The following is a 25,517-nucleotide window of genomic DNA, read 5'->3' on the forward strand; positions in this document are numbered from 1 at the left end:
ATGCAAGAAAGGCTATATGGTTGGCCACAATCAACGAGTTTGATTTGAGATCAGGTACAACAAAGGTAAGGAGAACAGTGTGGTAAATGCTCTTAGTAGACAGATATAGGTGAATCACATGGCAGCCATGAGTTCTTATGGGAGAGATTCACAGGACAAGATCCTGTGGGTAGGACAACAGGATGTTAGATATATGGAGGTTATGCACATGTTGCAACAGAGTACAAGTATAGGTACATGTACATGCACAAGTGGTGGTACAGGTACGGGAACATGTGATGGTCAAGGTACAAGTATTGGTATTGGTACAGGTGCAGGTGCACGAGACTTGGACTTTTGTCTTACAATAGATGGATTGGTCAGGTTCTGAGATAGGATATGTGTACCAGATAGTAGTGAGCTCAAGAAGGTGATCTTGAGGGAGTTTCATGCGAAAGCATATTCAAGTCACCTAGGGTACCATAAGACACTCACAACAGTGAAGAGGTATTACTATTGGCCAAATCTAAAGAGGGATGTAGCAGAATTTGTGGTGAGATGTTTCGATTGTCAGCGAATGAAGGAAGGGTGTAAACATCCAGGTGGAATACTACAGTTGATTGCGATTCCAGAATGGAAATGGGATGTCATTTCGATGGATTTCATAACAGGGTTGCCAAAGACATTGAAACGACATGATTCCATCATGGTCATTGTGGAAATATTAACAAAGATTGCACACTTTGTTCCGGTGAAGTCTACTTTCTCAGCTAGTGATGTGGCACAAGTATTCATCCGAGACATGGTCAGACTACATGGTGTCCCAAAGAATATTGTGCCAGATAGGGATGTGAAGTTCACTTCCAAGTTTTGGAAGGAGTTATTTTCAAGTTTAGGCACAAAGTTGGCCTTCTGCATAGCTTACCATCCACAGATAGATGGACAAACAGAGAGGATAAGCAAGATGTTAGAGGACATGTTGAGGATGTATGCAATGCATCAGTAGAGGAAGTGGGAAGAGTATCTCCCTTTGGTCAAGTTTTCATTAAAAAATGATTATCAGGAGTCACTGAGGATGAGTCATTTTGAGGTCTTATATGGGTAGAGTTGTAACACTCCCATTAGTTGGAGTGATCCGGTTGGAAGAGTATTCATTGGACTAGATATGTTGGCAGACATGGAACATGAGATGTAGGTGACCAAGAAGAATCTCAAGGAAGCACAGGTTAGGAAGAAACGTTATGTAGACAAGAACAAGTTGTTCAAGGAGTTCTAGGTTGGGGAACATGTGTACTTGCACATCAAACCAAACAAGATCTCCTTGCAGATTGGCTCATGTGCCAAGCTGGCACCATGGTTTTGTCGACCCTTCAATATTATTGAGAAAATTGGGCCAGTAGCCTATCGACTTGCACTATGTGCCAAGCTGGCACCATGGTTTTGTCGACCCTTCAATATTATTGAGAAAATTGGGCCAGTAGCCTATCAAATTGCACTTCCTCTGATAATGAAAGTCCACGATGTTTTCCATGTGAATTTTCTTAAGAAGTATGTTAAATATGTTGATCATGTGATTGACTAGTTTGTATTGCAGGCGGAACCAGATGGAGAATTCCAGCTGGAGCCTTAGTGCATATTGCAGAAAAATGTGCTCATGCTCCGGACCGAAGCAATAGAGCAACTTAAAGTGAAATGGAAGCAGCTTGGGTTTGATGAAGCTACATGAGAGATAGGATATTAGATGCAAGCCATGTATCCTTCCTTGTTTTCTAGTTGAGGCAAAGCAACTTTGATATGGTGGTTTGGTGATTCCTTATGGTGGTTGGTAGTTTCTTTATGGTGGTTTAGTATCTGTTTTATGTTGGTTTAGTATATGCTTTATGGTGATTAATATATGCTTTATGATGGTTGATATATGCTATATGATGTTTTGATATATATGCTTAGATATGATGTTAGTATATGTTCGATATATGCTTTGATATATGATTTGGCATATGTTTTGGTATATATATTTTGATGATGTTTTTATATGTCCACATGTGTATGGATGTAAATACTGTAACGAGTTGTGTTATAAAGCTCCACTATGCAGTATGGGTGTTATTTTAATATGCTGTCATGTGGTTATGTTATCATGATGTTATGATGTCATATGAGTTGGCACTCAGTGGGATGATATTTGTAAATACTGTAATGAGTTGTGTTATAAAGCTCCACAATGTAGTATGTTGTCACGTTTTCATGATGTTATGTCTTGAGCAAATATTTCATTGTAAATACCACATCAATATTTGTTATAAATCTCCATAAGAAGTATGTCTTCTTTCAGCAGGTTGCTAAGGTATATGTGCGATTGAACACTGAGGATAGTGTCCCCCAAGGGGGAGGGTTTCGTAAGAGCCGTAGTGAAAATTACATGTAATAAAGTTAAAAACATTAACCATGGATGACTGGGACACTTATTCCAAGATGAATGTTGGGAAAGACATCCTAGGGGGTGTTCATATGGTTGTTTATGGCTAAGGAAATTGGCAAAGGTAATGGCTAAGACATTAAAATGCATTTTGGCACATTTATTTATGAAAATAATGGAAATTAGGAGAAAAAGGAGGTGAAAGGTCACGGGTCTCATGTGAGGAGGAAAATGGAGGAAATAATGGAAAATGAAGAAAATAGAGACCTCATTCATAAAAAGGCTTCTGAGGATCAATTGGTAAAATTTTGTCAGTTAAGTGTTGGAGCTTGCTCTCATTATTCTCTCTCATACTCTTGGACATTTAGATATTTCTTGGAGCACTCTTGGAGGGTGTGGTATACTTGGATTCTTGGAGCAAGAAGGCAAAGGAAAGAGCAAGAAATCAAAAGAAGACATATTGGGATTTACATCATATTTTCTTGTAGGTATCAAGTTGCATGTATGGCTTCTTCACTAGTTTTAGCATGCATGACGTATGAATGTGGTTTGTTGGTTGTGATCTTTCATTAGGCATGAAGGATGGTTGGGATCGACAACGGATTGCCTAGCCTTGCCATTTATTGGATAGCCATGGTGATTGTGGGTTTATTTCCTTGTTGTTTTTTGTTGGTTCTCATGTTTCCTTAACATGGGTTGAGTTACTAGTCTCGTAGCCTTGGTTGGACAAATGATTTGGAGCCCTGGAATAACTTGGGTTGAATTACTAGTCTTGTAACTTGGCTTGGAAAAATTCTTTGATTCCCTTGGTGGGTCGAGTTACTAGTCCCATAGCTTTGGTTGGACAAATGCTCTAGAGCCCTATAAAAGTTGTGGGTTTAGTTACTAGTCCTGTAGTCAGGTTGGAAAAACGCTATGGAGCACCGAATGGATAGGATAAAGACTGATTTGATGATGGTTTTGGTGATGTCCGACCATGAGGTGGAATCACTGTTTGATGGGTTGAGATGGATGGCCTCTGGAATCCTTAGATGAGTTTTGATTGTTGTGTTCTATGGGATTCCACATTCCTGCTTGGAATATGGCATGGGGGTGAATGGCTAAAGAGTGATTTGGCTCAACCATTATATGGTCAGGTGGAACGTGGTAGTCCCCTCTTCGGTTGGTTCATTGCATTCATTAATGAAAAATCCATTCCCTTCAATTTTCATGTGTAAAGGTACTAATGTATTTATGGATTTGACGGCTAGTATGTTTGTTGTATTTCAGTTCCTATTATGATGGTTATATGCACATTTTATGACAATAACTATGTATGGCTCTCAACATGTTTTTACTTGTATGTGAATGGATAATGTGTCTATGACCTAATATATGATAATGCAGCAAATTACATGAGGAAACAATGGTTCATAGTGATTCTTAGATAAGTATGATATCCCTATGATTAACTCTGTTATTTACACTTATGGATTACTTGTTGACAATATGTTTGATGAAATGCTTGTCATGGCTAGTAGGGATCTAGTTAAGGTCTTGAACAAGTATTTTCTTTAATACTTACATTTCCATGTTACTTTACTGATTCGAAGAGATGGATCAGTTATGGGCAGTGTCTTGAGCTCTGAGTATAAAAAAGAGGCTTAAATCTCGGGGTCACTAGAAAATCAATGACAATTTTGGTCCACAGTCACTCGCAGGAAGGCCTATGAGAGTGACTTTAGGTTGTTGGTCACTCCCTTACCCATAGCTTGGGAGCGACTATGGCCCAAGCGACCTAAAACAATACTGGGACCGAGGGACAGGCTATTTGAGTGGCTAACTTGTCTTATGAAAATTTTGTTGGTGATGTTGGATGTTTGTATTGTGTGTTTTCGTCGGTTCCACTTCCTTAATCTGACTTAGGAGGTCAAATCATATCATAGTGGCCTCTCTTTGCATGTTTACCCTAGTTGGATGGTTTCTTGGGTGGATGTGGGAGGAGGGTGTTACATCTATCATTCAAAGATCCAACTCACTCAGCTTTGAATCCATCTCGCAATCCAGCTCAACCAAAACATGAGAACCCCATCACACCATGTCTATCCGAAATGGAAAGGCTAGGCTGAAAACACTATCACACCTCGAAAAACTCATAACATGAAAAAAAAGAACCACATGTAATACCATGCATACCAAATCTAACAAGGAAAACACACATGAAAATCGATATCTGCAAAGAATACTTTTGTATATGCTTATTGCTTGCTTGTTCCTTTCTTGATCCAATGCAAACCTGAGAAAAATCTTGCCAACTTGTTCTCAGAAGACGTTTTATCAATGAGGCCTCTATTTTCTTTAATTTCTATTATTTTCCTTAATTTTCCTCCTCACATGCAACCTGTGACCTTCCATCTTCCATTTCTCCCAATTTCCTTTATTTTCATAATAAATGCCAATAAATGTCTCATGCCTTTCCAAATCCTTTTGTATTGTGTTTTCCAGTTTCCTTAGCCATAATAACCGAAATGAACACCCACTAGGATGTTGTTCCCATCATTCAGCTTGTAATACATGTCCCATGACCTTGGTCTTATAATTTTTACATGGATTTTTAACCAGGGTTGTTACAAGGCCCTTCACATATCCTAAATATATCATAGGATTCTCTTAACAACATTCCTCAACTATCTTTCTAATCACACATCCACATGACAATTAGCTTGCTTATTTGGATTGTCTACATTATCCATTTGTAATATGTGCATGAATATCCCTAGCCTAAATAATTCTTCTATGTCGATGGAAATTTGTTGCATCCTCATACATTGGATATCTCTTTTTTAAAAAGATAATCACTTAAGTTTGTTCATTATAGAAAAAATATTATTACTTCATCTATGCAAATAATCCCTCTCATTACATAATATCATTACATAAATCCAAAGCTTTATTAACATATAAGTGTTTGTGATCTTATCCATAATATTTTTATTTCACTATTCTCAACTTTCCCCCAAAATTACATGTCTAATAGTGAATAACCTTTATACATGTATAATTATGCTGTAGGCGAGGTCAATGTTGGAATTGGGCTTGAGGAATTTTGGTTTTCAAGTAAATCAGAAGGAAATATTTGATTTCAAAATAATATTATTCATCTAATACTTAGATGATATGAAAAGTATTTGAATAATTTTTCAGTTTCAAACACAAGAATAACCTATAAAATTTAATTATGCTTTATTTATCCACTTGTTAGGCAACAATTAACTAATTGGAATATGATCATTTGATTTCATATGATCCATATCCTTTGGAAATTCAACACAATGGTGAACTAATTGGAATCTGATCATTTGATTTCATGCAATCCATATCCTTGGGCATATCATCATCACTCTGTTTCGACATGTCAATCGATAGGCATGGATGATTGAGATAAGGTATGCGTTATATTTGTGAGAATAGACAAGAGGTGTCGCCTATTGGTTCAACTGTAGCCATGGAAAATGTGGATGTGGATATCGGAATAATGAAATCGAAGAAGAGAACATTCAAGGGCATTGATCTGGATGCCCTTTTGGGCATGATCTCTGAATAGCTCGTCAAGTTCTTCCATGCTCGTGCTTGAAGAAGGCTCCAGCGAGGTTTGAAGAGTCATCCAATGGCCTTGATCAAGAAGCTTCATAAGGTGAAATAGGAGGCTCCTGCAGGTGAGAAACTAGAGCTAGTTAGAACCCACCTCCATAACAGGATAATTGTTCCAGAGATGATTGTGTGTATTAGTGGTGAAACCAGAGCTAGTTAGAACCCAGCTCTATAACATGATAATTGTTCCAGAGATGATTGGGTGCATTATCGATGTTTACAATGGGAAGATATTCAATCAGGTCGAAATCAAGCTTGAGATGATTGACCATTATCTAACATAGTTTGTATTTTGTATAAGCCAGTTAAGCATGGAAGACTTGGTATTGGTGCTACACACTCCTCTAGGTTTATTCCTTTGAAGTAGACCAACTTAGATCATTTGATATGGTGGATATGTAGTGGGGTATTCTTAATTGGTTCCATCTTACAAGTATAGGCACAGATAATTGGTTCCATATTCACATTAGTAAATCCTTTCAATGTATCTATTTGTTTCTTAGTCAACACAAAGTTTACGGGCTTATCCAATACATCTTGTAGTTTTTTATAGTTATCGTACAATGCATTTTGGGAGCTTTTGAGTTAACATAAAGGCCAACTAGATTTATACAATGCATTTCAGAGTTTCTTTTTCAAATAGTTTTAATCGAGGATCAATTTTCCATTTTACTGTATTTTTATTTATTTATAAGAAATAGATTATTCAAACAATATTTAATATAATATTATGTATTTTCTAAGTTCATATAATATTATGTATTTTTGAGCTTTGATGAAAAATGAAATAATGATGATAATTTATTCAAATAAGTTGACACCTACGGCATATATCAACCACATTTATTAATATGATAGTGTTAATAACACCATTATATTACAAGTAACATCTAAACCAAAAAAAATCACAAATGTTTTAAATATTATATTAATTTAAACTCCTACCTATACTACAATATCTTAGATTTTTTGTACTAACCTAAGAAATAATAAAAAATAAAAAATACTCACTGCAAGGAAAATTTTAAGAAGCCCCCCTAAATTTATATTTATAATAAATGGGCGAATCTCCATGGTATATAGGAAAAATGGAAGGCGATTTTATCAATAATATAATATGTATATATAATTTTTTGCCGAATCTCTCACTAGGCATGGCAAATATTTTACTCAATTATAAAATCTTGTAAGATCTTGGCGAGTCTTTCACTAAATAATAAAACTTTGTAAAGTCCTAGTGAATCTTAGCATTGTGAACTCTTAGAGAATTTTTTGAAAAATTATAAAACCATATATGACAAGAGCCACATGGTGGCAACATCACTGTTTTTTTCACATTTCCATGACATGGAACTTGTTTCTAAAATTATAAAAAAGCCAACCAAGTCCCTTATAATATGCAGGTAAGCTTATAACAGAGTCGGATACCTCTACTATGCTTGTCTTCATTCAAGTGTCATAGCTGCTATAACATTGTGAATCACAACTCTCTTAGAACTTGACTCTATAGTGTAATTAAAACCTTTGGAAATTCAATTTGACAACCCTATAAAAAGGATTAGTGAAATAGAAGCTTTTGTGAATGAGCCCACTAACTATCACTGCTAAACAAACAATATAGACTATGAAGTCTTCCATCTTTATCACAATCTTGCTCATGATCAAGGGAGTGCGACCACTTGGCCTGACATAATGGCCATCATAGCTTCCAATAATCAACAACCACCTTGCAAGGACATCCTAGCTCATGTCTCATGAATTTTATTCATCAATCTTAACTGATATAAATCTTATAAAGATAATATTAGAATCCTCTCCAGATTCACTGTTAATACAATGGTAAAGGTCCAAAGGAAATTTTCTAGGCACTAGCCAATACCAACTTTGGTATTTGTGACCCCTTTGTGGGAATGCACCTACCCTGCCCCATTGGGTTTCTGCATTGTAACATAGTTAAAGGATCACAAGACTTTCCAATCTTCTTACTCCATTAGACACACTTTATATGCTATACATAGTGAATGGAAAAGAAGCATTATAGAACACACAATTCCACATAAGGAAGAAAAATCTTAGCCAGTTCAATATCAAAATCTTAACCACTGATTAATAAAGAATAAAAAGTAGTGTAATGAATTCTTTCGAGTTATTTATCTACAAGCTGTAAAGAATGTGGTGGAATGGAAAATATTACTTAGGCAACCCTTCAATATTTTCTACTAATATGTTTGTGCATGTACATATGAAATTAAGAGCATTGTTGAATACAAAGTTTCCTTTTCTCTTGCCTCCATTTTGACAAATCAGTGTGAAATCAGTGTCACTTTGAATTTCCTTTCCTACGAGGGATCACATCCACAGTTGATTAGTAAAAGATAATCTACTATATATTATGTTCAAGAAACTGATTGCAATCTACAGTGGAAACGAGACCTCAATTCTTATTCTAAATTTGAATATCTCAGGACAACATAAGAGATAAAAATGCATATGGCCTTAGTAGCTAGAAAACAATCACTCCATCATTACAGGACCACCAAGATTTTGGCACTTAAACTAAATAATGGCACTAGCTACAGTGCTTATTTGCATTAACACCATGGAAAAGCAACAACAATGTTTCAAAGCACACTTACTAGAAAAGTTGTAACGTTCCGAGAATATTTAATGATAGCATTTGAACCTCGTAGCTATGGTGGGGAAACTAGGGAACCCAAATCTTGGAAGATATCTCATACCAATTCTGAGAAAAAAATAAAAAAGGGAAAAAATCAAAATCTATAAATCAAGCAATGAATTGTTTACAAATCAAATACAATTCCTTTAACTAACAGTTAAATTGTGGTGATATATTTAAATATTTAGTAAGAGGGGAACTTCAAACCATGGAATATTACCTTTGTCATTATTGTCATCCCTCAGTCACTGAGATTACAATTCAATACTTATGGAAATATTATAAGAGATTCTGTGAAATAGTAAAGCATAACCTCTATTTTCAAGCAACAAAATCAAGACATTATTACATCAAGAGCCATAATTGATATATAATCAATGAATCAAGTCCTTGTATGGCACAGGCTTGTTTCACAACCTTTATTTTCTCAATAACAAAATCAAGACATTGTATGTGGTTATTGCCAAAAGGAAACTACGTTCTAATTTGGAAGAGGATCTTATCAAAAGACATGGATTTATTCAAAGTTACAAAGCCTATTGGGTTACTGAAAAATAAGTTGGAATACGGAATCATGATACTTAAATTGAAAAAATATGCTTTCCTTTTAGAAACATTACAGTTATACAATGTTTTTTGAAAGCATTAGAATTTGAAATTGGGCCTTTCTTTCAAGAAAAATTTTCATTAACAGAATGTACTTTCCTACCTAAAACATTGTAGATATCCAAGAAAAACTTGAAAGGCATAAGAGAACTTAGCATAATGTACTTTCTTTCCTTCCTTAACATTCTTAAAGAGTTGAGGTTCCCCAAGTCATCAGGTAACTTTCGAAGGAAATGACAGTTAGTAATAGTCCAATTCACAATTGAAGATGTGTCACAAATATGACGGGGCATCTCCTCCAAATCACAAAAGTGCTCCAGGTTAAAATCTAGCATTATTGGAAGCTTAATGCTTGACTAGGTGTTATTGAACCCAGACATTTTTCCAATCTTCACTAAAAGCTTAAAGATATCTTCTCTAATTTCTACATGACTTTACTATGCTCTTGAAGTGGGGGCACATGCAGCGTCTCCAAGTGAATAGTCTTAAACTAAGTGAAGATAAGGATGATAGATCATTCAGTGTGGATCTCTTTAACCCATAATTGAATACTATGTCTCTCTTAAACCCATAATTGAATACTATTAGGACTTTCAAATTTTTCATGGAACTCAAAAATGTTCGAAGAAAGTATTTGCTTCCAAAAAAGAATAAAATTAAAGCCTCTGCTTGGGGACAATTGATGTCACACCACTAATAATTCTCCATGGAATCTGTATAGGTAAACCACAAATGCAGAATTCCATTAGAATATTTAAATCATTACATTTCTTTAAAATATCTTTTGAAATAAAAGTTACTAAAATTACATATCGATAACCTAGTGGGTGTAGGATAAAATTCACCCGTGTCATTCACGAGAAGAATGAGAAAAAACCTAATACTATATATAAAACCAAGAAAAATTCAAATTCATCACTTCTAGGAACCTCATAACCACCCTGCCAATACACAAGTATGTTCCTATTTGCAGTTACAAAAATTACCCAAATTACAATCTGCTCACTCCAGCCTATGTTGGAAAGTTATGGAAGGATTACTAGTGCAATCAATCCATTCCTTTTAGCCCTAGATTTGTTTCAATTTCAAACATAAGTATACAAATATGCTTGTCCAATCTCTGTGCTTTAACCATTCACCTTAAGATGTTTTTACAATATAATTTCCTAAGTCTATTTAATATCTTCATTATCATAAAAATCAACCTATATCCATCTTAACTCCACATCTACCACTCTTAGGGGGATGAAATCTGGAGTAGCATGATCTAGATTATCCACAATATTGTGTTTATTTTGTCGACGTTTCAAACCCCAAAGAGGGTCCATCATGAGGACTAAGATAGAATATGAATGATAGTTCGTTGAGAGAAGAATCTTTTGATCATAGTATAAATAAGCCTAGATCTTGATTTATAAAGAAGCTGGCACTTATATATGAATTCTTTTTTAATTTTAATTTTAATTTTTATTTCAATTTATTATAATAATTCTGGTTTAATTATTTTAATTTAGATTACTTTTGATTTAATTATTCCAATGGTTTTACTTAACTGATTAATTGTAAGTTTATTTATATAATGTGATGAAATTTTATTATTTTTATAATTAGTTTTATTTTATTTTATTTTATCAAAATTAATTTTATTTTTATTTATTACTCAATTACTTAATTACATGTATAATAGGGATTAGGCTAGTTTTATTGTTTTTAATTTTTTTTCTTATTTTTATTTAACCTAAGAATATAAAAATATTTTAATTGATATACTTAATTCATAAATTAGGTTAATTAATTAATTTATTTATTTATAATTCTTACTGTTTTTTATTTTTATTTTAGTTAATTAATCCTAAGAATATAAATTAATTTAAATTTAATTGATTAGTTCATTAATTTAGTTTTAATTAATTTAATTCATAATTTATTTTTTATTGTATTATTATTATTTTCTAAATTTTTCAATGCATAATTTTATTTAACCCTAATTGCCTAATTGATAAGTAAATCAATTAATTTATTTATTTATAATTTTTATTTATTTATTTATTTTAATCTAAAGCTAATTTTGGTTATTATTAATAATTAATTTTCAGTTTAATTAATTAACTAATTATAATTAATTTTAATTGGAATTAATTTAATTAATTAAAATTAATTTAATTTAATTTAATGAATTTAATTAATTAAATTGATTAAAACAAATTAACTTATTAATTTTAATTAATTTAATTTAATTAATCTAATTAAAATTAAATTAATTAATTTTATTAATTTTGAAAACCTCTCATACTATGCTTCTAAAGGCTTGGAGGGGTTTATTTGTCTAATTAGGGGAAGCCAATTTCCACTAATCTCACTCCCATTGTCCATGTTGAGGTTCTGAGGAAATTTCATAATTTTGATGACCTCTCTGATTTATCTTTTTTTATAATTATCCTCTCTTGCAATTGTTTCAGCGCCTTCCAAATACACATGATGTTTGGTTTTGGATGAGTGTTCCGCAAGGACTGATGTACGAGACCTCTCCTTCTTTATATCAGCTCCATGCTCTTTAAGTCTAATTTTCAGAGACCGGCCTGTTTCCCCAATATAACTCTTGCCACAAGAGCAATCAATCTTGTACACACCCTTGAGTTGTTGACGATCGATGTTATCCTTTACTAACCTCATCATTTGCCTTATTGTTCCACATGTTGTAAATTGGGTGTTTATGTTATTCTTTCTTAAAAAATTTGCAATCTTATCCATAATCCCTTGGATGAATGGAAGGTAAACTTTTCCACAATTTTCTTTCTTGTTTTCAGGAGGACACTTAGAGAGGACCTTATCCTTAGCTCTTCTTATAGCTTTCTTAATACTCAACCCTTTGTATCCTAGGTTTCTGAAGACAGAGGTTAAGTGTTCAATTTATTCATTTAGGTGATCAGGGTCAGAAATCCTGAGAGCCCTAACAGCTAGAGTGTTTAAGATGCCAGATTTTTAGGATGGATGATGGTATGAATTAGCGTGAAGATAGCTATCAGTATGTGTTTTCTTTCTATAGACCTGGTGTCCCAAAGTACCATCCTCCTTTCTACTGATCAATACATCTAGAAAGGGGATTTTACCATTTTCTTCAAGCTCCATAGTAAACTTGATTTCATAAGATATAGAGTTAAGATGATTGAAAAACTTCTCGAGTTCAGCCTTGCCATGAGTCCATTTTAAGTTTGTGTCATCAACAAATCTTTTCCACCAAGCTGGTTTCAAAGGGTATGAGTGAAGGGCCTTTCTTTCAAAGTACTCCATGTATAAGTTGGTGACAATAGGTGAGAGTGGAGAACCCATGGCGACTCCTGATATTTGTTCATAATAGTGATCTTAAAAGCTAAAAAAGTGGACCGTAAACAAATTTCTGAAAGTTTTGCCGTATTCAGGATCAGTGGCTATCTTTATAACATGAACAGCTTCATCTAGAGGGATCCTTGTAAACAAAGAAATCACGTCAAAACTTACTAGAATATCATCCTTATCCACCCTTTCGTTTCTAATAAGTTTTACAAAATCATTTGACTCTTTTATAAAAGAGTCTGTGTTACCAATTAGAGGTTTTAGGATCTTAGCTACATACTTAGCTAATTCATAGGTAGGGGAACCAATGGTGTTAACTATTGGTCTAAGAGGGACCCCTTCCTTATGAATTTTTGGTAATCCATAGATTCTAGGAATAACCTCACAGGATGGAATCAGCTTCTTTCTTATTTCATCTTCAAGGTTTGCTTCCATGATGGCCTTCTTGACTTGTTTTATCACCTTGGGAATAGGGTTGGAGTTGATTCTTCTATAACTCCCACAATTTAAATGCTCATTCATCTTATGAATGTAATCTTCCTTATTTAACACAACAGTGGCCCCTCCTTTATCAGCCTTAAGAACAACTATCTTATCATTATTACGGAGAGATCTAAGAGCCTCCCTTCCCTCTTTATTTAAGTTACTCTTTGGCCACTTAGATTTCAACATAACTAGGGAACATTCTTGTCTTAATATCTCCTTATTATTCAATGAAAGGCCCTGAGTCCCATTCTCAATGTTGCAGATGATGCTTTCAAATGGAATGTTCTTCGGAGAGACCGTGAATCCCAATCCTTTGCTAAGGGTATTAATTTCTTCAGGGGTGAGCATTACGGATGAGAAATTAATGACTCTCTTATCATGTTTATTTGGAACATTGGGGTTCCTAATAATTCTTCTAGCATCAATGCTACCGTTCATGATTCCAATATCACTTATGGTTTCAACATTCTTGTGAATTTCGGATTCAACGCCACTTCCGCCTATGGTTTTACCGGTTTCAACATTAGTATTCTCAATATTGAGGTTGCTGTAACTTGGTGAGTTTACCATATTAGCGCTGTCATTATTACAGGTCTTGTTCCTATTCTCCTTGCCATCGGTATTCTCACCGTGATTGTTGTAAACAATGCAGGAAATAGCGCAGGAGACCACACTATCCCTTATGCATTCTGGTGACACTGATACTATTCCTTGAGCGTTATCGTTTATGCTTCCACCGCTGGAAACAACGCAGTCCTTGCTATAACCTGATGTGCTGGAAACAACGCAGCCCATCATGCGTTCTAGTGGCTTGTTGTTCATGATCTCAGTGTTTTCAACATTCTTGCCAATCACAGTTTCAACCCTGCTATTGTATTTACTGCTGGAAATTACGCATGAAATGTTAGCGCTGTCATCCGCGGGATTTGTCTTGACCCTACGCTCTTGATCATCGATATTCCTCATGTAATTACTACCATCATCTACCTTGGGATTACTGGAAGCAACATAGGAGATTAGGCTATTTATCAAGTTTTCTTTTGGTGAAATTGTTACTGCGTTGCTTTTCTTTGAAGCTAGTCACTTCCCTCAGCTGATTCACTGTCAACCTCAGCCTATGGTTGTAAACCTGCGCCTTCTTCTAATTTGGACAGATTCTTGGACTGTCTTTCCCGGGCAATTCTACCTTCTGTCTGGCCTTTCAAGGCAACCTTTGCATCAATTATTTTCCACTGGTCGAAGCTAATTATCTTGGTTAGTTTTAGATGAGCAGAAAGGGCAGAGCGACTGAGCCTATCTAAGGCAGCCTTGGTTCTCCTGATTTCACTTAGAATTAGGGCCAGACTTAATTTTAAAAATGATTTATTATTATATTGATTAAAGAGCCTATGTTTTATCTGAGTGAATGGAGGAATGATTTTCTTGTTTCTACATTGTTTCAGAAATTGTAGGTCAGCAGTTCTCCTCTCAATTTTTATCCTTTGAGCACTTGGTAGACCCTGAATTAAGATGGATCTAAGATGATAGAATTTCCCCTTTAAATAGTCTATGCTCTCATGAATACCATGGTATTACCATGGGTTATCATAAACCTGGAGCTTAAAAATTACTATTAGTAATTTATAAAAATTAATAAAATTAATAGTTCATTTTTATTTTATTTTCTATTTTAACCAAGCTAACATGTTTAACACACATTAAATTACAACATCCATTTTTACTCTTGATCCACTAGCCCCCGAGAGGGATCAAATATTTTTTCATTCTATGCTAGTTTGCATATCACAATATTTGATACCTCTCAGAGGTTAGTAGATCCAGAGTAAAGATGGATCTATGTTGGTTTAATTCCCCCATTTAAATAGGCTACATTCCTCGTGAATACTATGTTGCATTTTTATTTTTATTAATACTAATATTATGGTTAATAATGTTTTTTTGCAAGCCCACGGGGCTTTGGATTGACGGTGAATGGGTGCGCTGTTAAGGCACTCCTTGCGATAGGTCACCGGTTCAAATCCCCCGTGGGTACGTAGGTTAGTCTTAACAAGCAAAAAAAAAAAAAAAATAATGTTTTTTTGCATGGTATTATTAATAATCTAGCCCATGGGATATGTCCCATAGTATTTTTCCCATAGGTTTCATGTAAATATAATGCATTTTTTGAGCGTTCGTAAATATAAGGTGAATTATGGAGTAAATATAAAAAAAAACTATACCTCTAGTTTATTTATATTTTTATTAATTTACCATACTTCTTTTACAAATATAGTATTTGGCCCATAAGATTCACTTAAATAAAACCTCTTTTTTGAGCCTTCATAAATAGAATGAGAGTTATGGACTAAATATAAAAAAAGGTTTTATTTATTTACCATATGTCTAGTTTATTTATATTTTTATTTATTTACCATACCTTTTGAATAAGTATAAAAAGATGTTTTATTTATTTACCATACCTCCACTTTACTTATATTTTTATTTGTTTACACCATTGCATGTATATAAGGTGACTTACGGAGTAAATATAAAAAATGTTTTATTTATTTACCATACCTCTCATTTATTTATAATTTTTATTAATTTACTATACCTCTTTTATAAATATGGTATTTGGCCCATAGGGTTCACTTAAATAAAAAGGTTGTAACCCCTAATTTCAAGGGCTAAATTTACCTTTTTTTACCTTCTCCCTTAAAATAAGTCGGGCTATTTAAGGTGATTTGTAAAAATATACTATGATACAAAATATTCGCCTACTAAAAATTTAAAACCCCTTAATTTCGCCCAAAGGCAAACATTCACCCCTAAAATTTTCCGTGACTCACTTATCATCAATCACCATCATTATTAACTATTAACCCAAACAAAAAAAATATTGATAGGCATACATTAACACAAACAATATATATATATATATGACAATATTGATATGCATGTGGAAGAAAGGAAGATTCAGACAAAGGTGGGGGTTGGAGGTGCTATTATCGTCTTATGGGTAGCCTAGAACTTACGCACTGCAGAATATATGAATTCGAAGACTGATAACTGTTGAGATGTGAGAACACGTGCGTCGCTATCGGAGCGACATAAATAAAGAGACAAAGCGGAGGGTCTCTTTTAAGGGAAATTGACGAAAGGAGCAGGATCGATGGTCGCCTTTTCTTTCTTCAGTCATTTCACATTTACATTGAATGCGGGGGCGGCGTCCAAATTGTAGGACAAATTGATAGGGATTTCAATATCAATTCAACCCGTTGTGTGGAGAGGATCTTTGATAAGAGATTACTAATTTATGTGGACAGTTCTTTGGACCAGGGAAAGTAAGCTGGAAGTTCAAGGATTATTAATAATTTGATATTAATATTAACAATAAAATTAATAGTAACAAAATTAATATTAATATTATTAATATAATATTAATAACTCAATAATATTTTTGTAAAGATAATATGATATTGGTATTCGGTAATTTCTTTTAATATATAAAACGTAAAAAATTAAAATTTATAAATAAAATTTCTTTGACATTAATATATTAAAATTATAATTTTCTTATTTTAATAAAATTAAATAAATTAATAATTCAAAATATTTTGTAAAATGCAGTAGCTACAAGCAAATTCATATTTCATAAATGCTCAAACACCTTAATATTAATATTGACATTATTAATATAATATTATTTAAACGTAATATAGTATTACACTTTAGTATTAAAATTTATAATTTTAGATTTATAATATTAGGATTTGTAATATAAAAATTATAATATTAGTGTTTGGAAAAATAATATTAATATTGTTAAATATTTAATATTTAATACATTATTAATATCAAATTATGATATGAATATAATATTAAAATACATATAACATTATTAATACATTAATATAAAATTAAAATAATACATGTTAATTTATATATTGACACATGTTAACATGATTAATTAATTATTTAATATAATTAATAAAATAAAGTAATATTTTTTAACTTTTTATTTTTATTTTATAATTATAATTAATAATAAGTATTTATATTAATTATTATTGTAATTAATTATCATAATTAATAATAAATATTATAATTATTACCACTCATTATAGTTAATAATAATTATAATTACAGTAATAATAATAATATTTTATAATGTTGTTTATATTATTATATACTTATCAATATTGATATTGATATTAATATTAATTAATTCATTATAACTTTTATAATAATATAAATATAATCAATAATAATTATTATAATTAATAATTATAATAATTGTAATTGAACATGCTCTAGATTTTTTCTTAAAATTGTTGGGGCTTTCCATGGAACAAATACCACAAGCTAAGTTGGATCTCAAGTGATGTTGATATTATATTGTTTGTTGAAACTTGGGAACATGATGAATCTAGGGTCCCTAACATAGATGGCTTTGTACTATGGTCTATCTAGAACAAGCGATCCTCCCATAGAGGCATTGGGGGTATAGCTTGTTACATTAAGAACATCTCCCCCCATGCTCAGATTTATAAAAACGGCCCTTACAACCAATATAGTTGGATAGAGATTACTGACATTAATGATAAAAAGACCTAAATAACAATATTTTATTTTCCCCCATCAATTCTAACTTCTATAAGAAAAAGAATCTAGATAAAAATAGTCCTTACAATGGTTTAGAGAATGATATTTCTAGCCTAAGGAATGAAGGTAATATATTTTTAATGGGTGACTCTAATGCTCGAACTTCAAGCAACCAAGCTATTCTTCTAAGCAATCATTCCAATTGTAATCCTCTTTGGTTAGACGAAGACCTTACTTTGGCTAGCCGGTATAATAGGAGCTCTGAATACCTCGGGGAGAATTTGTTGGGTCAGAGCTAGTCAAGCTCTATAGTGCTCAAGATCTCATAATTTGCAACAGTCTAAAGAAGTGGCCCAATTCTAGCTAGATGACCTGCATCCATGGGCTTGGTAGCAGCGTGGTAGACTATGTTATTTCCGATCTCTCTTTATACAACGGAATAATAAATTTTGACATCTTAAACGACCACGAGCCTGACTCTAATCATAGGCCTTCACTTATAACTCTCAATTTTGTCATGCATAGAGATCCCATAGAAGATAATCCTTATAGCCAAAAGAACTTAATCTTTGATAGAAGTAAAAACGATCTCTTTTTAAATGAATTAAAAAATAATTTGTTTCTTTTATCTAGTATAGACAAGATAGAAGACCTCTATCATAATTTTACTACAACCCTCTCATATTCTATTAACAGATTCTCAATTGAAGTTTCAAGTAATAAAGGAAATAGCAAAACCAACCCATGGTATGACAAAGATTGTAAAAATGCAAGAGCAATTAAGGAAGTTGTTGATGAATCTCTTAAAATTGGAAAGATAAAAATATACAAAGTCGTACCTAAAAGGAAAAAAAACAGTGTATTCGTAAAAGGCAAGAGAATCTCTTACACCTCTCTAAGGTAGCTCCTAAGAAATTTTGGAGACAAATTCTATCTAGGAAATCTAAAGATAATAATAAAATTACTTTACACGGCTGGAACTCCTATCTTAAAAAGCTTTATGAATCTCTAAATTTCATGGTTAAATTTGAAACCCTGCTCACAACGAAATAATTTTTCTCATTAGAAGACATTGGTTTTGGGGTTAAACACCTGGCAAATGGGAAAGCTAAGGATATTGAAGGTTACTAGGCAGAACTATTAAAAATTGGAGGTCTTGTCCTCATCCCCCACATCCACAAACTTTTCAATCAAGCGGTCAAGCAAGGGTTCCCTAAACCATGGACTCAAAGCCTCATTATCCCTATTTTTAAAAGTGGGGATACAAATAACCCCTCTAATTATTGGAAAATTATTGTCAACCCTCTCTTAGCCAAGTTATATGGTATTATTTTGGAAAGAAGTTAAGCATATGGCTTGAAAGTGAAGGTAATCAGGCTAAAGGCCAAGCGGGTTTTAGAAGGCAGCACTCAACAACGGACCACCTTGTTACGCTTAGGATCATTGTGGAGGAATGATGCAATGATAAATCCAATCTCTTTTGTTTCTTTGGGGATTTTAGAAAGGCTTTCGATATGGTTCCTAGAAACAACCTATGGAATAGATTAGAAGAGCTAAAGGTTCCTTTCGAGTTGAGAGCTGCCGCTATAAGGTTATACGAGAATGTAATTTCTAAGTTAAAGAGAAATGAGGGCTGGTCGAAAGATATTAAATGTAATATCAGAGTTAAACAGGGTTGCCCCCTCTCCCCTATCCTATTTAGCATCTACATCGACAAGCTAGAAGGTTGTTTAGAGGAAGTAGGCTGTGCTGGCACGATCTTAGCTGTGATAGTCATCATCCTGCTTCTCTATGCTGACGATATTATTCTTCTCGCAAGGTGCCCATCTGATCTTGATAAGAAACTTAGACTTCTTAAAGATTTCTTCTCTACCATGGGTATGACTGTTAACATTGACAAAACAAAAGCTATGATTATCAAATCCAAGAAGGACACTTATGCTAATTTTATGTATGACAATAATAACTTGGAGGAAGTCTCTTCTTACAAGTACCTAGGAATTGATATTCATCACAAGCTCAAATAGAACTATAACATTGAGAAAATGGTTAATGGGGGGTGGAAAGCTTATTTTGGTCTTGAAAATAATTGTAAAATGGAAAACCTCGTAATGTGGGATAGAAAGAAGTTATTCTTTGAAACTTTAGTCACTATTGTTATCTTCCATGGATGTGAGGTTAGGGTTGCAGTATCTCTAGAGAGTCTCGGAGAAAGATTGAGCAAATCTAGAAGCATTTTATAATATAACCTCAAAATTAAAAGCAATACACCCTATCCTATTCTCGTTATAGAAGTGGGTCTTTCCCCTATCGAGAGCCTAGATATGACTAGGCTTATGTTGTACAAGCAAAAACTCAATAACATAGGAGACCATAGACTTCCTAAGCTAGCTTTAAATTCCAACCAAAACCACCTAAGGCTCAAACAAGGTTGGTATAAAGACACCAGGTCATGGTTAAACCATTGGGAGGTCGACGAGAATGTTGCCTTGAAAAACGTTAATAACATTAAAAATATTGTTACTTCTAAGTTCGAAGAAAAATATGGTGTGAGAAAGATTTAGCAACTAAAAGAAAATTAAGATATTATAAGGAGGTCATCAACCCCACCCTGGAAGATCAATAGTATCTCTATGTTTTAACTAGCTCAAAGAAGAAAATTAGTATAGCCAAGATCAGAATGAACTCTCATGAGCTCCATACTGAAATGGGTTGTTGGGCAGTTCCTAAAATGCCATGGACGGAAAGGATCTGCCATCTCTATGAGAATATGAACATTGAGGATGAAAATCACTTCCTCTTAGAGTGCCCTATGTACAACCACATTAGATCTCAGTTTCATAATCTTTGTTGCAATACTGACCTTCCTAGCCTTTTACGATGTCAAAATTATAGTGAGCTCAGGAGGATTCTCTCCAAGCATTTTGAGCATAGGAATAAAATCTTAAATCAAACTAAATAATTCATTTCTTTAGGTTCAATAGACCAAAGCTTGGTCTCAATGGACATCAACCACCACCATCATCATCAATAATAATTATTTATTATTTAATAATAATAAAAGGAATAATTAAAAAGTAAAAATAATAGTAAAAATAATTAATTATTAATAATAATTATTATTGATTATAATAATACCTAGAATAATAATAATATTTTATAAAATTATTATTATTATTATTATTATTATTATTATTATACACACTAAATATACACCATTAATCTCAATTAGCATATTTCAACCATGTTAGATTTGAGACTTTTGTGATCCATAATGTTGATATTAGTCTTTCAGATTAATCACATTGCTAGGATTTGGTCGACATTTCAAACCAGCTAATGTGCTTCGTTGTCATGATAAGGTGAGAAATCAATAGATCTAAGGGAATAAATAGCAAGGCTGCATCACTGCCTAGAGTTTGCTCTTGGAAAATAGCCATTGGGAAATTGTTGTTGGTAACAAGAATGTAGTAAACAAATATTTAGTTTCGCTATTTTAAATGATAAAATTAAATTTAGTTACAAAGTAACTGTGTGTAATAAATAAATATTAAATTTCTATTATAAATGGAATATTGGAATTAAATATTAATTTTTAGAGCTAACTCATATTAACAATTGTAGTAGTAATGTCTAGAGACAATTAATAAAATAGTTTGCTAGGGTTTGACTAATAATAATAATAGAAACTAATACTATTTAGAAATCATAAGTTAAATGTTTAAAAGTAATGTCATATATAAATGGTGAGTTTAAAAAGTGTAGTGGGTTAGGGTCTCACCCTATCTTTTATTGATGGAATAGTATTTAATTTAATATTATTAATTATTATATAATCTTAATGGGGGACTGCAATATTAAATCCAAACAATAATGTACCAATGGTATAATATTATTATAGAGATTAATATTAAATACATTATTTTAATATAATTCGACATATTAATTTCTATGATAATAATTTTAATTTAGAATCAAAAATAAAAGGCTAAGAATGGAAGAATGAAAACTAATCTCATAAAAATGAAGGATGTTTAAAAATGAACTGATGGTATTTCCATTATTATTGATATTATAGAGGTTAATAATGATAAAAATCCTTATCTTGATATTTAATTCACTTATAATACAATAAATTGGTTAATAAGATATAATAATGATTAATTAAAAGTTGGATTCCAGCTCTCTCCTCTTGACCCTTCGCTCCCTCTCCTTTCCCCTTTTCGTTCCTTCTGGTTCTCCCTTCTCGCCTTCTAGTTTTTCCTCCTTTCCCCTTTCCATTCCTGCTGGTTCTCCCTTCTTGCCTTCTGGTTTTCCCCCTAGATCTTTCCTTAATTTTCTTTTATTTCTTTGTTTTGTTGTTGAAGTATATCTCTGTTCTAATATTATCTTTTTCCTTCCTCTTTTTTTTGTGATTAGTTTTCCTCCTTCCTATTATAGTTATTATATATATATATATATATATATATATATATATAAAATTATTATATCTTATTAACCAATTTATTGTATTATAAGTGAATTTAAATATCAAGATAAGGATTTTTAACATTATTAATCTCTATAATATCAATAATAATGGAAATACCATCAGTTCATCTTTAACCATCCTCCATTTTTATGAGATTAGTTTTCATTCTTCCATTCTTAGTCTTTTATTTTTGATTCTAAATTAAAATTATTATCATAGAAATTAATATATCAAATTATATTAAAATAATGTATTTAATATTAATCTCTATAATAATATTATACCATTGGTACATTATTGTTTGGATTTAATATTACAGTCCCCCTATAAGATTATAATAATAATTAATAATATTAAATTAAATACTATTCCATCAATAAAAGATAGGGTCAGACCCTAACCCACTACACTTTTTAAACTAACTATTTATATATGACATTACTTTTAAACATTTAACTTATGATTTCTAAATAATATTAGTTTCCATTACTATTAGTCAAACCCTAACAAACTATTTCATTAATTATCTCTAGACATTACTACTACAATTGTTAATATGAATTAGCTCTAAAAATTAATATTTAATTCCAATATTCCATTTATAATACCGAAATTTAATATTTATTTATTACACAATAGTTACTTTGTAACTAAATTTAATTTTATCATTTAAAATATCGAAACTAAATATTTATTTACTACATTCTTGTTACGTAACAGCTATTTCCCAACGGCTATTTTCCAACATCAAAATTTGGGCAGTGATGCAGCCTTGTTGTTTATTCCCTCATATCTATTGATTTATCACCTTGTCATGAGGATGAACCACATTAGCTGGTTTGAAATGTCGACCAAATCATAGCGATGTGATTAATCTGAAAGACTGGTATCAATATTTCAACCATATTTACTAATGTGGTTGTGCATGTTATTGATATACACCTATCAACACATATGAACCATATTTATTGATATGATTGTGCTAGTTTATGTGGAGAGAAATTTCTTGAGCTCTTTGGACAAGGAAAAGTCAATTTGAAGTTCATGGGTTGAGGGATCATAACACATTTTATGAATAGCTAGAAATTTGATTTAAGTAACATGAGTGATGTAGGTGTAAAAGGAGTGTTTGAAAGGGATAGTTGTAGGATGGTTTTAGGAGCAATGGTGTACTTGAGATGAGTTTTGATTGGAACTATGTATAAGATGTTGGGAAGCATTTCCATGATGTTGGGTGCAATGGTTCCATTGTTCCTGAGAGTGGAGCTGAAAAAAGAAAATTTCCTACAGTCTCTCACGAAAAACCTATGTTGTAGCATCAAAGTCTGGGATAGATCGGAGAGATGGGTCTTCGACTGCTACATGGTAATGGTATGGTAGAAGGTATCCCTAATTTCTATTTGGATTTTCATTTTTGTAAGCCTTTTTTATATGAGTATCAGAATGGCGTAATATTCTCCTTTGGTGCTACAATGGCAGGGGAAATATGACAATTGGTACATAGTGATGTGTTTGGACTTGTATTAGCTCCTTCACTAGGTAGCTTTGTGTATTGTGTCTTACTTATAGATAACTTCTCAAGGAATACATTGATTTATTTCCTCGGGGAGAAATATAAACTGTAACAAATTCAAAGAGTTCAAGGCTCTTATGGAGAATTAGAAAGATAAAAAAATTAAGGTGTTAAGGATAGAAAATGGTGGAGAATTGTTCTGGAATGTATTCAAAGAATTATATAAGAAGTGCAGTATTGCAAGACAAAAGACTACTCCATACACACGTTAGCATAATTGAGTTGCAAAAAGGATGTATAGGATGTTGATGGAGAAAGTAAGGAGCATGCTTAATGGTGCCAAGTTAGGAAATGAATTTTAAATAGAACACCCTCATCAATGTTACATGAAAATACTCTGCATGAGGTATGGACTAGAAACAAACAGTTGAACATCACAGGGTATTTAATTGTGATGCTTATGTAGATATTCCAAAGGAGAATAGGAGCAAAATAGATAAGAAAGCTGAAAAGTGTATCTTTATTGGAGATAAAGATGGTAAGAAAGGTTATAAATTTTGAAATACATCAATCAGGAAGGTTGTGTATAGTAGAGATGTAGTATTTAGAGAAATCAAAGATGTTGTCAAATAGGGAGTCCTACCAAGGGAGAAAGAACCAGAAAAATAAAAATAAAAAAATAAAAAATAAAAAGTAAAAAAAAAAAAATTAAATAAAAAAATGAATCGAAGGATGACGAATATGACTATAAATAAGAATAATAGTAATAATAATAAGAAGAAGAAAGTACTCCAATATTGAGAAGATCATTGTTGTAAGAAGGAAACCATAATGTTATACTTCACCTAGGTTTAATTCCAATTTTTATTTATTTATTATTGATGATGATCCTAGAACTATTAAGGAGAAAGTGGGTTCAAAGGATAGAAAACTCTGGGAAAAGGTCATGGTTGAAGAAATGGTAGCCTTGGACAAAAATGAGGGTTGAGATATGGTTGATTTTCTATATGGAAGAAATCCCAATGGCGATGAATTCATATTTAACAAGAAGTTGAACACAAAATGTGGAGTGGAGAAATAAAAAGCTCAATTAGTAGTTAAAGCTTATTTCCAAGCAAAAGGTATTGACTTTGGTAAGATTTTTTCTCTTGTTTCCAAGCTAAATTTTATTAGATTTATTTTATTTGTCACTTCTACCCTTATTTTCAAGTAGAATAGATTGGTGCGAAGACAACATTCTTACATGGGGATCTAAAAGAATAAATCTACATGAAAGAACTAGAAGTTTTGTTGTTAAAGGAAATAAAGAGTTGGTATGCAAGTTGTAAAAGTCCCTGTATGGGTTAAAGCAATTACCAAGAATGTGGTATAAAAATTTTGATACTTATATATTGGGGCCTAGCATCACAAGAAACAAAGTAAATTATTCAATTTTTTTGTTTTGTAGAGTACAAACTTAAACTATTCAAAATTCATTTTGTTTTTTACTTTCGGTTTCCAGGATAAAATATTTGTGCTGATGTTTTTGTTTTCCATTACGTCTTTTCTATTTTATCAAGAATCAATTTGCAACAATTAACTATATAGGGTTAATATTTTGCAATGCTATCATGGCGGGATGATAGGGTGGAATCTTGTGCAATACCATATGGTGTGTGATGTCACATCTCGACACAAAATGATGATGTGGCCCATATGTTAGAATAGAGAATAGGTTGCAGTTTTGTTTGCACATGAGATTGAATATAGAGGGTTGACTTGTTAAACCTTGCGAAAGTCCATAAAATGTAGAAATTCGATTAAGAAGTACTTTTACAAAACC

The 25,517-nt window shown here is 32.4% G+C and overlaps 1 pseudogene; it reads left to right on the plus strand.

Annotated features, from left to right (window-relative positions):
- Positions 1–5,879: 5,879 nt before the first annotated feature.
- LOC149168899 (small ribosomal subunit protein uS19-like) lies at positions 5,880–6,392 on the plus strand (annotated as a pseudogene).
- Positions 6,393–25,517: the final 19,125 nt, after the last annotated feature.

This window comes from Pinus tabuliformis, chromosome 4_2, assembly GCF_031772625.1.
Source record: "Pinus tabuliformis cultivar Carrire ecotype Pingquan chromosome 4_2, CPIR1, whole genome shotgun sequence".
Classification (NCBI taxonomy): Eukaryota; Viridiplantae; Streptophyta; class Pinopsida; order Pinales; family Pinaceae; genus Pinus; species Pinus tabuliformis.